The sequence below is a fragment of the Strix aluco genome, chromosome 7 (genome assembly GCF_031877795.1).
Source record: "Strix aluco isolate bStrAlu1 chromosome 7, bStrAlu1.hap1, whole genome shotgun sequence".
NCBI lineage: Eukaryota > Metazoa > Chordata > Aves > Strigiformes > Strigidae > Strix > Strix aluco.
Window position 1 is genome coordinate 12,384,669 of NC_133937.1, and position 15,405 is coordinate 12,400,073.

Sequence of the window (15,405 nt, forward strand, 5' to 3'; positions counted from 1 at the left end):
TCATTTTTGTCTGAAATACAGAAGTGAACAGTCCATGATGAGCAAATCAAATTTCATGGCTAATAGGTTCACTTATTATTATGAATTGTTGGTGTTTAATTAAAATACTTTTACTCAGCCAAGAAGGTCATTATTTTCTAATGGAAGTTGGAACATTTCGTTGCACTCTCTCAGTTGTCATCACATCTTTGGCGCACTAATTATTTCTCTCAAATCAACTGCATTTGCACTGGAATTCTGTTGTACATGTAAAAATAATTAGAAAATTTCCAAAAGTGTTAACCTGCATGACTCAATTCTGCTATTTAAATGCAATACATTTCAATGAGGGGGGGGCGGGCAGGGCAGGTCGAATGTCTTTTTTTGTCATTTTTTTAAAGTTACACGGAGTTACACTTAAAAACAGGATCAGTGTTTATTTTTTTTATCAGTTTGTGTAAGCACAGCTAATGGTCTACCTATGCAAGCTGCAACAATACCCAAAACGATAATTACACATGCATATCAGATACCTGAACATCTCATCGGGGACTTCTGAGGTTGCCTCAGAAACCTGGCTGTCTGGTTACACAAATTTATGGTGATTGAGTGTTCAAACACCCAGGTACAGATGAATTATTGGTGGATCTGTGAGGAAAAAACTTGGCTTTAAATGACTGTAAAGCAACTACCTCGCTGGCAGAGCCAACATTAACTGCGCATCTCGGGAGCAGCAGAGTCAGCAGCCCACTGGAAGCCACTGTCTTTCCCTCGTGCTCCTCGGCCGAGCAGCGTGCTGGCTGGCAGACCCAGCTCCCCTGGCCCAGGGGCAGCCCAGCACCCTGGCACACACGCAGCACCGCCGCCGCTCCCAGGAAAGGGCCAAAAGGCAGAAGCACAGTGAGATCCCCAAGACCAGTCAGGGGACACTGGACACACGCAGTAACTCACATCAAAGGACGGTCTATAAAAAGCCAGTGTTTGCACCTGCTCTCTGTGACCCTGATACAGGATCTTAGGAGCACCCAAAGATGCTGGACCTGAATCTGTGCAACTGCCCTCAGTGGTCAGTACATGAACAAATGATTCCTTGAATCATATATATATGATAAATCATAACACGATACTCTCCTCAAAGTATCCACATCATCACTCTACTGTAGTTCTCATATATTCAGCAAGGACAGCATGTGGTAAAGAAAAAGTGGAAATTTTAAGAAACCATAATGGGCAGTTCCTTAAAAACCTCACCTTTTCCAAACAGGCTGTGCCTAGCATCTGATGGTGTCTGGCAGATTGGCATCATTTATTAAACAGCACCTGCTGCCAGATTCTTCCAATAAGTTTCAAACAAATGCACAGCTAATAGAAAACACTGGCACCTACAGAAATCATATAGAAAACTACTCAGAATAGCTATTTTGTTATTAAACATTTATATCTCCCTGGTACATCTATGCTTACTTGGTTTATCAGATGGCAGCACTAAACACTAAGAAACTGAAGATGGAATGAAAATCTTTGGTTTATCTACAAAAAATCCCAGAAACAGCAAGTTAGTATGACTGGCCTTTTAAAAAAAACAAAACAAAACACCACATTATTTTTAGCAATTCTTTTGTCTAACAGCAGCAACTGAGAAATTTCAAATGCTATCTACTACTCGAATAATTAAGAAGTGACAGATACTAGCTCACATTGTACAGTATTAACCCTGACACTGCTTTCCAGAAAGTAACCACTATAAAACCATCCAGACTTTTAGACTGCCTGCCCAGCTAAAATGGAACGGAGAATAAAGATGCCTTCTCCTCTGGTATGATTTAGTACTAATAAATGTGTGCACCAGCATGAGAAAGCTGTATTTCAAATACCATGCTGTAAAACAATAAAGTAGACATTTCTGCTCCAGTTACACTGGCAAAAAATCAGTCTTCTGGCTTTCATTACTGTTGTCAGAGGATCTACCTGTTTGCAAATCAGTACTGCTAATAAGACTTACCTCTAACCTGGTCTAAGGTCAAAACATGCTCACAGTGGCTGACAATAGTGCAAAGTAGCCATGATTCATTTCTAGATCCAAGCTCCTCACCTTCTCTCTTGCAGTCTGAAATAAACCAGCTGAATCGAACATTAGCATCCTTGGCCACAATTCCTTTTCTACAGGAAATTAAATCTGTAACTAGAATTGAGGATTTCATACTGTAAAATAGCAAGTGATCAATGCCTGAAGTCCGCATGACAGAAAGATGCAGCACTGAAAGCACTGGGATTTGAAGAAGGATGCATATAATGAAAAAGGCACAAAGCTTTCCTCCATCTGCCACATAATCCTCATAAATCTAACCCTGCAGGTTACACCTACTTTCTGGTGGTTCGCCTGTGTACAATGATGGATACAATCTCTAGTACAAGAGTATCCAGCCGCGCCTGGGGTATATACTTACCATGGCTTTTAAAAGCATCAGTATGGCTTAATAATATGAGTAAATTGATAGTAAGAATTCTATCACTTTTTTTGTAAATTTGATATTCAAAAGGTACGGGGAATTGAAAAACAGATTAGGAGGCTACAATAACTCTTTGTAGAATCTGCGAGAACTACACTTTCCTAAGCCAAACTAGGCTACCTTTCATTTAAATTAACTCTATAGAAGATCAGGGATGAGAGCGATTAAGAACATCCTTTCTCAACATGTACATACTGGCTGCAGGTGGGGATTGTATTTTGGATACACATTGCCACACTGGGGAAAACAACAAGCACTTTTACACTGCTGTAGTAACTCCTGAACATTTGTCTGTTTGGTTTATTAAGTTAGAAGTTACTGTCTGTGATATAACCAAACAAATAGCTACTGAAGTTGGAACAGCTCTTTCAATTAGCATTGTCATATAAACAAGAACATTTGTGCTGTGAACGAATAAGTGGCTGGTACAGGCAAGAAGAGTGACTGCTGTCTGGGGGAGACTGAAGAACGACAGCAACGTTAGGATGCGATCACTCATGCCAGCTCCCCGCACTCACGCGCATCCTTTTCCAAGCCTGCATTGCGTATGCTCTCTCAAATCAGCCAAACCCTATCAGTCGGAAGATGGGAAAGTATGACTGACATACTGCAAACGGCTGTCTCCTTTCCCTCTCTGCAGTGGGAGCAATTCACAGCATCAGATCTCGAGCAGGGGAAGGTGGAGCTAAAGTGTTTTTATGTGCTTATGCAGCAGCAGGGCAGAGAAGAGACCCTGTGACGCACTCCCCCACGCCTCCTGTGTGTTCCTGTCAGCCAGCCCCACACAAAGAGCCCCAGCACTCCCCTCTGGGGACTGGGACATCCCATGGGTCGACTTCTTCCCCGTGGTGACAAGGAGATAGGCCATGACATTAGCCTGATGTTGGGTAGGGCAAGTGCCCTAAGGGGCCCTCACAGGAAGACCAGCATCTTGAGGGCTCCCCAGTGCTAGGGCGCCCTCAGGAAACCACCAACCAAGACAACCAGCTGTATGCAGCACACAGAGGAAGTTATGGCACCGGGCAGCAGCTATATCCAGCACCGAGCTGTTGCAAGGACTACCTCGTGGGATGGTGCGCCTGGGACTCCCAGACTGTCTGAAGTTTTAGATAACGGGTCAGTGGGAAAGTAGGGTGTTTATTCTTGACAGGTAAGTACAGTCTTCCCTTCCCCCTCCTCCCAGTCCTAAAGTGACAAGCACACACACAAAAAACCCACCCAAACCATAATGGGAAACCATAATCTTTCCTAGCAGTGTTTACCTTTCCTAAAGGTGAAAGCAGCCCAATGACAATAAGATGTATCAGAGAAAAGGAGTGGAAGGCGAGAGTGGGGGGAAGACAAGTGGAGCCTGTAGAGCAGGAAGGCAGAAAAGAGTTTAAGATGTCAATAGCCACATGTTCAATTACAATGGAGAACGTTATGTTCCTGACCCTAAAATTACAGCACACAGAAGAAGCAAAGTAGTAGCGTCTATCTTCATCCCTCTCCTGATTCTCTGTGTGTCCTGACAGACCAAACAGAAATTAACTCCAACAGTATGGAGTCACCAGACTAGCCAGATTATCCACCCCACCCTGCACAAACACATCAATGGACTGGACCAAAGAGTCTTTATTGAGGCAGCAAATATCTGTCTGACTGTAAGCATTTAGATGCTTAAATGTTTAATCTTTGAATTTAAATCTTCAAAATTTTAAGACATACCTGACTTGTTCAGATTGAAAGGTAGCGTGCCATGTCCTGAGAGTGGGTTTAATGAAGATTTAATTATATCATGTATTCTATTTTAGCAGCATTTCATCCCCTTGACAAACCACCCTTTTGTTAGTATTGGTAAAATTGGTTTGGCTTTGCTTTAAATGAAAGACTGGCCAGCTCAGTGCCTGATTAAGTAGAGGGGCAGCAGACACCACTGTACCTTCTCAACAAAAGTGAAGCAGCATATCTTACAAGTACGCAGACACAAGGTTCTGTTCCTTCCTCTCCAAACACTTCACAGAACTCAACTGGGTGGCTAATCAAAGGAGAAACTGGAAAAAACCCCAAACAATCACATAATAATTAGAGGGAAAAATGCTGTTATAAATAAACGCATTAAGGTCCCCCTAGTAATCACCACACCTATTGGCAGCAGGTAAGGACTGTCTTGTGAGATGTCACAGAATTTATGCTTTTCTAGAATACGAAATACAAAAACTCTCAAAGTACTAAATTCAAAACAAAGTAGTTTATCTCAATGCAGTACATTTACTACTTTGATCTTTCATGCAGGTTACAATATTTTCAGTATGTAATCACTGGTATTAATTTATGAAAAACTATTGTCCTACTTTATCAGGTTATTCTTGTGCCACTGTAAATCTTATCTGACAGTGTACTGATCAAAGCATCTTCAACAAACATAGATTTAGAGCTGCCTGTAAATTGGAATGCTAAATCTACTGTTAACACATCCAGGGAAACAGCCTCAATAATTACATTACTTAATTATTTATGATAGGTCAAATTTGAAGTTAGCATAATTTAGTATTTCTCTGAAGAGCTCCCAGCTAGGATACTTTAGTTGACTTATTGAGTAAATGAAACCAGATCTGACTGATGAGGTAGTAACATTGGAGATGTTCAGGCTTTGCAAGAATGGTGGTGCTTTCTAATGCCGTGCCTCAGAGCAGTCTGCAGAAATAATGGGATCACATTTTCACTTCTTATTGTCTGCACTGTCTTCGTGCTGGGATAGCCACTGGTATGACTTAAGGACAGCACTATAGATTAGAAGTGCCCATTCCCTCTCTGTAATTACATCAGCATGCCTCTCCCAATAAACAACAGAAATGGAAATTGTTACTATGAATAATGTGTTTGGATTCAACACTGAGGAAACAGAAGCTAGCAGAATTTAGGAAACACTGGCAAACCTGAAAGCAGAAGATATTGGCATCCTTTCTCCCCCCTTTTTTTTTAAGATAGAATAAAACAGGCTTCACTCTAAGGTCACATTTACATTTACCACATAAATACATCTTACTTCCTCTCATCAGCAGTAAATACGTTAACAGCTGTAACTGTCAAAAAAATCAAGAAGCTCTAAAGTACAGTAACTTCCATGACCCTTCAGTATACAATTCAGCATTTTATATAATACTGCTTTCTGTCCATGAACAGTACCTAACATTTAAATCCAGTCTGACAGACCTGGTTAGTTTTGTTTGTTTGACTCAGGAAGTTTTTAAAAAAATAACACACAGCAGAACCTATTTTTCCAGGAGAACTATACAAGACAGTGTGTTACCTGTAAAGATAAGAAGAGATTACACAATTATACTTCTGTATACTATATTGACCAAACTCAGTACAACGTTTTTGGTAGGGAAAGATGCAAGTGGAAATAGAGTGGATTAGTACAGGATCACAGAATAATTCTGGAAGAATAGAAAATCTGGAAGAGATCTTTGTAGGTCATCTGGTCCATCCCCTGCTAGTGGGGCTAATGCCAGGTTAGATAAGGATGTTCAGGGACCCATCAGCCAAGTTTTAAATACCTTCAAGGATGCAGATCCCACAAACTTGGGTACTTGTCCACAAACTAGTCCCACTCATTTTAAGATAGCAAATACAATGAAATCTTCCATGAGATCCCGCTATCAAGTTGCTTATTAACTGAATTCACAGCATAAATTGATATAACTAGTTCAACTCAAGAAGTTTTGTTCTATTCAAATTCTTACCCAATACTTATTATTGAGACAGATCTTTTAATGGACATGGAAAGTAGTTTTCTACCCAGACAACTTCACTGTAAGTTTTTATACTGCTTTTCTCCCTTGAATTCCTGAACAAACTCAGCAGAATCCAATCCACCTAAGTAGCCTGTGAAGGAACCAAGACCACTATCTCTAAGATTTAGAAGTTTGAGGATTTATTTTTGTTTGAGGTTTAACTTGTTTGCTTTATTCTGTTTTCAATTCCTTTTTTTTTTCTTGTTGACAGCAATCAGAAAATTACCCAGATACAGCATTTGCAAATGTTATTTTCTTAGACTAGATTCTAGCATTGCCTTGTAAGACTGAACACAGAACTATCCTAAATCTTCCCTTCCAAGAGGAAATGAATATATTTACTAAGAAAATGCAACTCAACATCTTTCTTTAAGTCTCGGGGCTATTTTCATATAACATCTTGTTTGTCGGCAACACATGCAAACTCCAGAGGCACAGCTTTGAATCTCTTTGTAAATAATGACACTGAGAAAAAGCAGCTACATTTAAGTTTCAATCAAAGGAGATTTTATCATAAAGAAAAAAAAAAAAGGAAAAAAATTCTTGTTCTACTTACTACACATCGATTAGAAAAACTATACAAGCAAAAGTTCGTGTTAGATTGTGCAAATACAAAGGCAGTTTCCATTAATATGATTATATCCCTCACTGTGGGAAGCAACACGGTTGTTTGAGAGATGGCAATTTGTGTCTTTCAGTGGTGACTGTGAAAAGCCTACATGGCATCTGCCCACTGCTCTGCACTTTTTGTGACTTCTGAAATATTTCAAATCATTGTCCTGGAACTGCCTACTGAAATAAGCACACATTCATCAGATTTAACACCAACTTCCACCTCCTTAGTGAATTGTGGAGTGTAAAACTACACAGCGCCAATTAGTGACAACAGATGTGACTAAAATTTCATAAAAGCTTTCAAGAATGACCTTTAAATAATAAAAATATCCCATGGTTTTAAATATCTGAGTCAGATGTAACAGATGAGATGACTTTTCTGTACCCCTTTTTTCTGCCTACTTGCTGGATATGCATTAATGAACTGAACATAACTGTCATAATGAATTCAATTTATATGTACAAGAACACAAGCAAAAATCCTAACAATTAGCAAATAAAGCATCACGATTAACTTCCCCCAGGTTATCTACCCACACTTCCCTACCTTTCCATAAAAAAAGATCCTTCTAGTAATTCCATCAGTATGTTGTAATTTTAGCAGTAGTGACCTAAAGAAATGAGCCAGGTAATGATTTCAGGATGAGGTGCTTTTTAAATTAGTAATTTTAAATCAAGAAATGTAAATGAAAAAATGCAAATAAAGAATCCTTGCTTCTCTTATTACTATCATTAGCAAGTTGCTTCAAGATGTGAAAATTAAACATTTTCCACTAAAAATGTCAAATTACATGTGTTTTGCCTAAGTCCAGTTTTCATTTTATAGATCTGCTGCAACATTAACAATGTCTAGCACTGTCCTCCAAATCACTAGTACTACGGTGCTGAGACACATTAAAAGCTTACACCAGGGTTGGTGCATGACATGTTAAAAGGCACTTCAAATAACATTATGACATTTGCAATCCCTGGGAACGTCATCATTGATTTTTGGACCTGCAGTCCTCCACAAGGTGCTACAAGTCCATAACATGTTCTTGAGTGATACATTCAGCATTTAAGTATCTGATTTAAAGAAGAATGAAGTAAAATTATCAGCACTTTATTATCCATTCCCTACATATCTGAGCTGCTCAAGAGCTCAAGACTTCCTTCCACATGCCAACAAAGAAATTACTTTAGAGTATATCCTTCAGTATCAGTTTGTCCTGCCTACAAAGATACTCTTGTGCTTTCAGCAAAAAATGTTCTAGCGGATTTTCAAACCAGGCACCTAATGGGCACACAAACACAGAAAACAGATTCTGCAAGGCTTGGAATGTACTCATCCTGTCCACCACATCTTCTCCCATTACACTATACTGGTAACAGGATGAGTAAACCTCTAGATGCAAAACACAAGAAATGGCACGTTCTCATTTTCGCAGTATGTATACCTGAGTATCCTTTAATAATACTAGGCTGATTTAAATCTCCCTGTACAGCTACAGTTTGTTAGCTTTATCTGCTAATATTCTTACTAGCTGGAAGAGTCCAGCCTAGCGGAAAAAAGCTGCTTATTGTTTCTTCACCTAACCTGGCAGTTCTGCCAAATTACTTGCACTCAGGGTATCTGCTGATAGGTATGAAAGCAATTACAGAGATACCTAGTCCATTTTTGCTTCTTTTTTCTCCTCTAAATTTACCCATTTCAGAAACCAAAGTGAAGGTTTGGAACAAGTAATATTCTGCACTTCAAAACACATCTCACTTTCCCTATCAGTAACACAGAAGTTGCAAGAATCTGGTAGTACTCAAGAATAGCAACAGACAAAATTATAATTTTGGCCACATTTTATTCCATCATTATTGCTTTTTCAAGAATGACAAGAAGAAAGGGATTTCCTTCTGGTTTGTCAGAAGATTACTTCTTGCAGTCTGTAGAATCCCCAGGCACAGATATTTTATTAAAAACATTTGGTGCAGAGGAGACCTGAGGACCAAATGGTTTACTGCAAAAGGCTTCCCTCTACAACTCTGACACATCCTCCTGGAATGCTGATCTCGTTAGTCTGTGGCAGGAGGAGTCAATAATCCCTATGTGGAGGAAGCTATTCTCCCAGTGAGGTCCAAGTGCTTAAGAGTCTGTGATTAGTTGCAGCGGGAACAAGAACTGGTCAAAGTAAGCTGTTCCAGCAGATCTGGAATCCAATAATGAAAACTTACCTAGAAGTAGTTGACAGGTCTTTTAAATGAAACTCACAGCAGTGGTTCCTGAACTGAGACACTGCAGAGTGCCTCCACATCCACAGAGCTACATATGCCACTACTGTAAACATCCATCGAGTCCTTCCTGCTGGCCATCATGCGGATTTTAGACAACTCGTATTTTTGGCATGTTTAAAAAACCTTTTTAAAGTAAAAACCTTTTGTGCACTTCACATTAAAAGTTTCTTTTGTTTCAGTCACAAAAAAAATTGCAGTTTAAAACAAAAATCAGACTACTCCCAAACCAACAGGAGAGAACTCACAAGCTTCTGAACCTGAAAATGTAACATCTGTAGCTGTGTTGCATAACCCTGAAGTGGACACAACTGCTGTACTATGGGGAGAGATGATTTTCCTACTTATCGTGCCTATCTTACTTGACATGAAGATTATCTTATCCTCTCTTTAGCTGTATTTTCTTACTTGCAAATAGAGGACAGGGTAATTCCAAACATCACAACTATACAGTGAAATGCATCTCATTGACAACTAAACAACTCCTGAGTGCAAAACCCAAATACTTCCAATTGTTTCAGATGTCAGCTTTCCTTCTCAGCCTACAGAGCATTGCTTGCTAAAGGTATGATATTTCTTCTTTATGTATTTCTTAACAAGCATTTTTCACTGGAAGAGTTAATTGATTAAATGAACTCCATTTATGGTATAAGGTTAATTTCATAAATAGCCTGCTTCTACATTTTGAAAGTAAAGCTAGATCACATGAATTCTGAAATTAATTCAAACTTCAAAGCCTTTTATATTTTAAGGAAAAAGGTTTAAATTTAAATGAGAAATATGAAATAGATATTCACACAAACACATTTTTAATGTTCTTAAGATCATTAATTTTTCTTTATAATGTTCAGGGACATAAATTTTTCAGGGTTGACTCTTCACAAGAATAAAATTTCCTGAAATACTTAAAGTTCACTTGAAGTGAAACTGCCATTTCTTACTCAATTCATATCAATTCACATCAATATCAAATATCAACACTGAAATACAATCACCACTGTGATGTATTACATTTACATGTATTACGTGTGAATGACAATCTTCATGTGGCTGATTATAGGTATAAACATTTAAATACTTACCTTCTTCAGTGCCTCTGAAATGCCATACTTGTCCTGGTTTATAACCCAAATAATTTGAAATTATACCTCTCTATATTTAACATCCACTGTTAGCTTGTATGGTCTACCTGTACTTTTCTCCATAACAGTTCAATAAGTGCTTTGTGCCGGCATCACGTTACTCACTTTGCTATTAAAAAAACCCAAACAAACCAAAACCAATCAACAACCACAAAATCCACTCCAATAATCTAACCTCACTGTTTTTCCTGTGAAAACACTTACCACAGTTCTTTCAGGAATCAAACGTCATTAAAAGACGAAAAAAGTCCTGTAAATGACTTCAAAGTTGTCAGACTATTAGACTTACATCTAATCAATTATTTCTGTATTGTACACACTGAATCAGCTTTGGCTTATAAAATTTACCTTGTGTAAATGTTGCACATGCTACAATATGGAAATTTAATAAAATAAGCATGAAACATACTAACAGGAAGGAGCATGACAGTATCAGTGTTAATCTTCCTCCTGCAGAACAAGTTTGCGGAATTCCATATGTATACTAACACCAAAAGTTTGACCCAAAGATGGGTATTTGTCCTCATTCTTGACTAGCACAACAGCAATCTTTTTTAAAAACAATTTAGAAATACAGGAAGATCATGTACATCTAGGCACTTATTTCATTATCTGCCATGAAGAAAGGTAAATTGGGATGGAAGACACACAATCTCCTTTCCTTCTCCACATCTTGCCCAGAAAGACATTAAGCTATTCTGCAGCTGCCCTTCCATATGTCACCACGTGTTTGGGAAGGACCAGGTAGCAGGTCTTTAAAGAGAGCTAACCAGATGCCTCCCAGAGGAGACTAATTAGTCTGCTGCAAACACTAGCAAAAAGTTCAGTTGTACTTGAGTGTAAGCCAGATGCCAGAATAAACCCCAGAGCACAGAGAAGATAAAAGTAAAGGTGTCTTCACATCTGCATATTGAATTAGCTTTGTTATATATTTAAATAATGAAATGAGCCCTGAAAATTACCTAATACAATCTCTTGGTTAATATCCTCCTCGATTTCTCTTGTAAATGAAATGAGAGAGTTCATCTTCTGAAGATAGATAACATGAGGCAATTCCTGCTCTAGCATCATGCCATGCTTATGGCCCTTTCAAATCCCTGGTACACAATAATTATTGTCTCCTAGATCAGTGGGACACATGGAAATGATACAGTAATGTCTTCAGAATGCTTCCTTTATTTGACAATCCTGTTATACAAAACTCTTTTATACCAGTTTACTAAATACGTAAATCAATACTTAGTCTAAAGAAAACCAGCCTCATAAAGATATCCAAGAATACTATTATTAAAACAAAGACTTCAAAATAGCACCTGCCTCCAATACTTCTGTCTGTCTCCACACTGCATGAGAATTGGCAAAGCACTCACAAGAAACACAGGATGGCCTCACTAACCTTGAGAAATTTGTAAGAAAAATCTGACTGCCCAAGCAAGTACTTGACATTCAAAAATAACTTCCTGAAACATAACCAGTGTGCAAGAGTTCAGCCAACTAATGGGTTTTAACTAGGCAAAATTGGTACATTTTATGATGAAATTGGCAGCTTTGGCTCCACACTACATCTTTTAAATGCCACGTACATCTCAGCTGGAGCACATCAATAGCACCACAGATTTTTTTTTCACTTAGTGAAACTGCTTATCTTCCGCACTTGTAACAATACTGCAAAATCAAAGCAACTATTTGGATATTTGAGACCATTAGATCAGTCCTCTTTAAGGTATGTGCTTTGACTAGACCTCTGTATATAGCTAAAGCTTTAATGATACCTGTTCATGGTTCCTTTCCTTGTGTCCTACTGAAACTCTCACTCAAAAAGCCCAGTATGACAAATATTATTTTCAATATAAATTGAAGAGGACTTGGAGGAAAAATATAATATGGATCAGGCTTCATGCTGGTTTTCCCTTCTCACTCTTGAGAATAATCTCAAACACTCTCAAAGTTATTGCTGGACAGGTTTTGTGTCTCCACTGCTCCAAACTTGCTTCTTCCATAGTTAGAAAGTCTTTTCAACTGCAGGTGTGTTATGGAAACTTAGCTTTGACCTAACATTTATGCCTGAATCCTATACGTTCTCAGACCTTTACTTGATAATTGTATACTGCTAATAACGGTCTAATGATGTCCACAGGACATCTTACTTAAAAACAAAATCTTCTTTGTGAGCTGAAGTCTACAATAGTTAGCTGTCCCATTTCGCTTTTTTCTCTCATTTGGATCTTGCCCCATAAGTGAGATGGGTAAGTGCATACCACTTATAAAGCTCCTTCTTCACCGTCTTCTTTGAAGCATTTTATAGCTGTTCATACAGGTTGTAGTATAATGTTAGGAAAACGTGGCATTTCAAACAGGAATTGGGGAGAACATGCAGGCTGCGACAGGCTGTGAAGGGGAATATTTCTCCTTACCAAGGCATGTCAGTAGACAACACCTAACGTTTGAGAGGACTGAGTGTCTCAGGGTTATAAAACAGGGATTTATTTTTAACTGAACATATCACTCTCCTGAAGTAATAAAAAGGTATCTGTTATTATTTAAATGAAGTTAGGGATTTTCTTTTTTAATAAATTGATAGATGCTAGCATACTGAAAAAGAGGTACAGTTACTTTATAAATAGACTAATTATTTTTAAATGCATGCTTTAATTATTCAGAAGACTAAAAATAATGTAATAATTAAACATTGAAACAATATTTTCTCCATTCATAGAATATAGAATAAGTAATATTTATCTGAAAATAATTTTTATCTCTCATTATTTATATACAAGTAGGTATTTTATGGTACATAAAGGTAAATATGTGAGATGGCACCCATAAAATTTCAAATAAAATTTTACTTCCTGGTTTCTAGGTTATTCTTAACAACGAGACTTTCTTTTAAATGACATCTTCCAAGAGGTCACCACTCCCTCCCCACTTGACACACCACACAGTTGCTACAAGTTAGCAAAATTTTGCCTTATGTTTAAATTTTCTGTTTTATTTCTGATTTATATATCTACCAGTTATAAGTAGTGTTCCTCAGGGGTCAGTGTTGGAATCAGCGCTGTTTAGCATCTTTGCTGGCAACACAGACAGTGGGATCGAGTGCACCCTCAGCAAGTTTGCCAACAACACCAAGCTGTGTGGTGCGGTCGACACGCTGGAGGGAAGGGATGTGCCATCCAGAGGGACCTGGACAGGCTGGAGAGGTGGGCCGCTGCAAACCTCACGGAGTTCAACAAGGCCAAGTGCAAGATTCTGCACATGGGTCAGGGCAATCCCAAGCACAAATACAGGCTGGGTGATGACCCAGCAATGTGCACTCACAGCCCAGAAAGCCAACCGTCTCCTGGGCTGCATCAAGAGAAGTGTGGCCAGCAGGTCGAGGAAGGGGATTCTCCCCCTCTACTCCACTCTCATGAGACGCCCCCCTCTCCAGTGCTGTGTCCAGCTCGGGGGCTCCCAACATAAGAAGGACACAGACCTGCTTGAGCAGGTCCAGAGGAGGCCATGAAGATGATCAGAGGGCTGGAGCACCTCCCTTATGAGGACAGGCTGAGAGAGTTGGGGTTGTGCAGCCTGGAGAAGAGAAGGGTCCAGGGAGACCTTATAGCAGCCTTCCAGTACTTAAAGGGGCTACAGGAAAGCTGGGGAGGGACTCTTTATCAGGGGGTGTAGGGATAGGATGAGGGGTAACAGTTTTAAACTGAAAGAGGGTAGATCTACATTAACTATAAGGAAGAAATTCTTTCCTGTGAGGGTGGTGAGGCACTGGGACAGGTTGCCCAGAGAAGCTGTGGCTGCCCCCTCCCTGGCAGTGTTCAAGGCCAGGTTGGACGGGGCTTTGAGCAACCTGGTCTAGTGGAAGGTGTCCCTGCCCATGGCAGGAGTTTGGGACTAGATGGTCTTTAAGGTCCCTTCCAACACAAACCATTCTATGATTCTATGATTTCTTTCTTATTTATTTTTTCTGAATTTTTTCTTTAAATAGTGAAAACATTGGACAAGAGGAAATAGTGTGGGGGTTTTTAGGTTAATTTTGTTTGCCTGTTTAAAAGTTAGACTGGGATCTCAAGGACATTTAGTAAAGCACAGCTCATATCAGTACAACTTTTCCTGTGTGCCTTTGTGTATTCTTAACAAAGTTCCATAGCACAGGCAAAATAAGTTTTAAGGTATTTCTTCTTCAGTCTTACTAGGTGACTTACAACAGTAAGTAATAACTTAGGATTTTAATATCAGTAATGTTTTCTTAGGATTAATCCTTATCTTACACAGAGTGCTTAATTGCTAAAGTATGACTGATCCCTAACAACTACATCTGCATTAAATTCAATTCTCCTGTGATCAACAGGCCAATCTCACTTCTGCCTTTTCTTACAAGAGGAAATAAAATTGTCAGTACTGTATTACCACAACAACATTTGGACTCTAATCTTGAATCTTCCACAGACTTTTTACAGTATTTCTGATGAATTAGACTTTGTAGACATGTCTCATTTTACATAGCAGCAAAATACTGATAATGGGCAGAATTAATTAATAGATAGTATCCTACTAAGAAGACTTTTAATGTACACACCAAAGAATATAAGCCCTAGCAATGTCTGTTAAAACATTATGTTGACTTAAATTTCATTTGAAAAAAACCCCAAAGATTGATTTGTTTTTACAAGGTATGTGAAAATTGCATTTCATTAAGTATCTTCTAAATTCATTTTTTAACCAGAAGTATTTTAAATAAATGTCAAAACAAAAATAAGACATTTATTAAATGCAAGCAGGTCACAGACACAGCCAGAATGTTTTGCAAAAAAAATGCATCAAGCTGCTACGGATAATTTAATTGAAATCGGTGGGTTTATCAGCATTCAAAGCAGTTCCAAGGAAGAAATTTTTTAACATATATGATCTGAAAAAGAAAATTCATTTATAATGGCTCTACATTTTGCACATTTTTAACATGGTACAAAACTTCCTCCCTAAAGCTAACAGTTACAGTTTATAAAGTGAATTACAGAATATAATAAAAGCCTTAAAATCACAGGGAATTTTTCAAATTATTATGCTGCGGCTGAAAAAAAAAAAACCTCATGCACATAATTACTTGCAATTTGAATACCTCGA

At 38.5% G+C, this 15,405-nt stretch overlaps 1 protein-coding gene across 1 annotated transcript in view; it reads right to left on the reverse strand.

Annotated features, from left to right (window-relative positions):
- Positions 1-15,405, reverse strand: part of NRG3 (neuregulin 3) — a 417,954-nt gene that overhangs the window by 348,110 nt on the left and 54,439 nt on the right. The window lies entirely within an intron of this gene.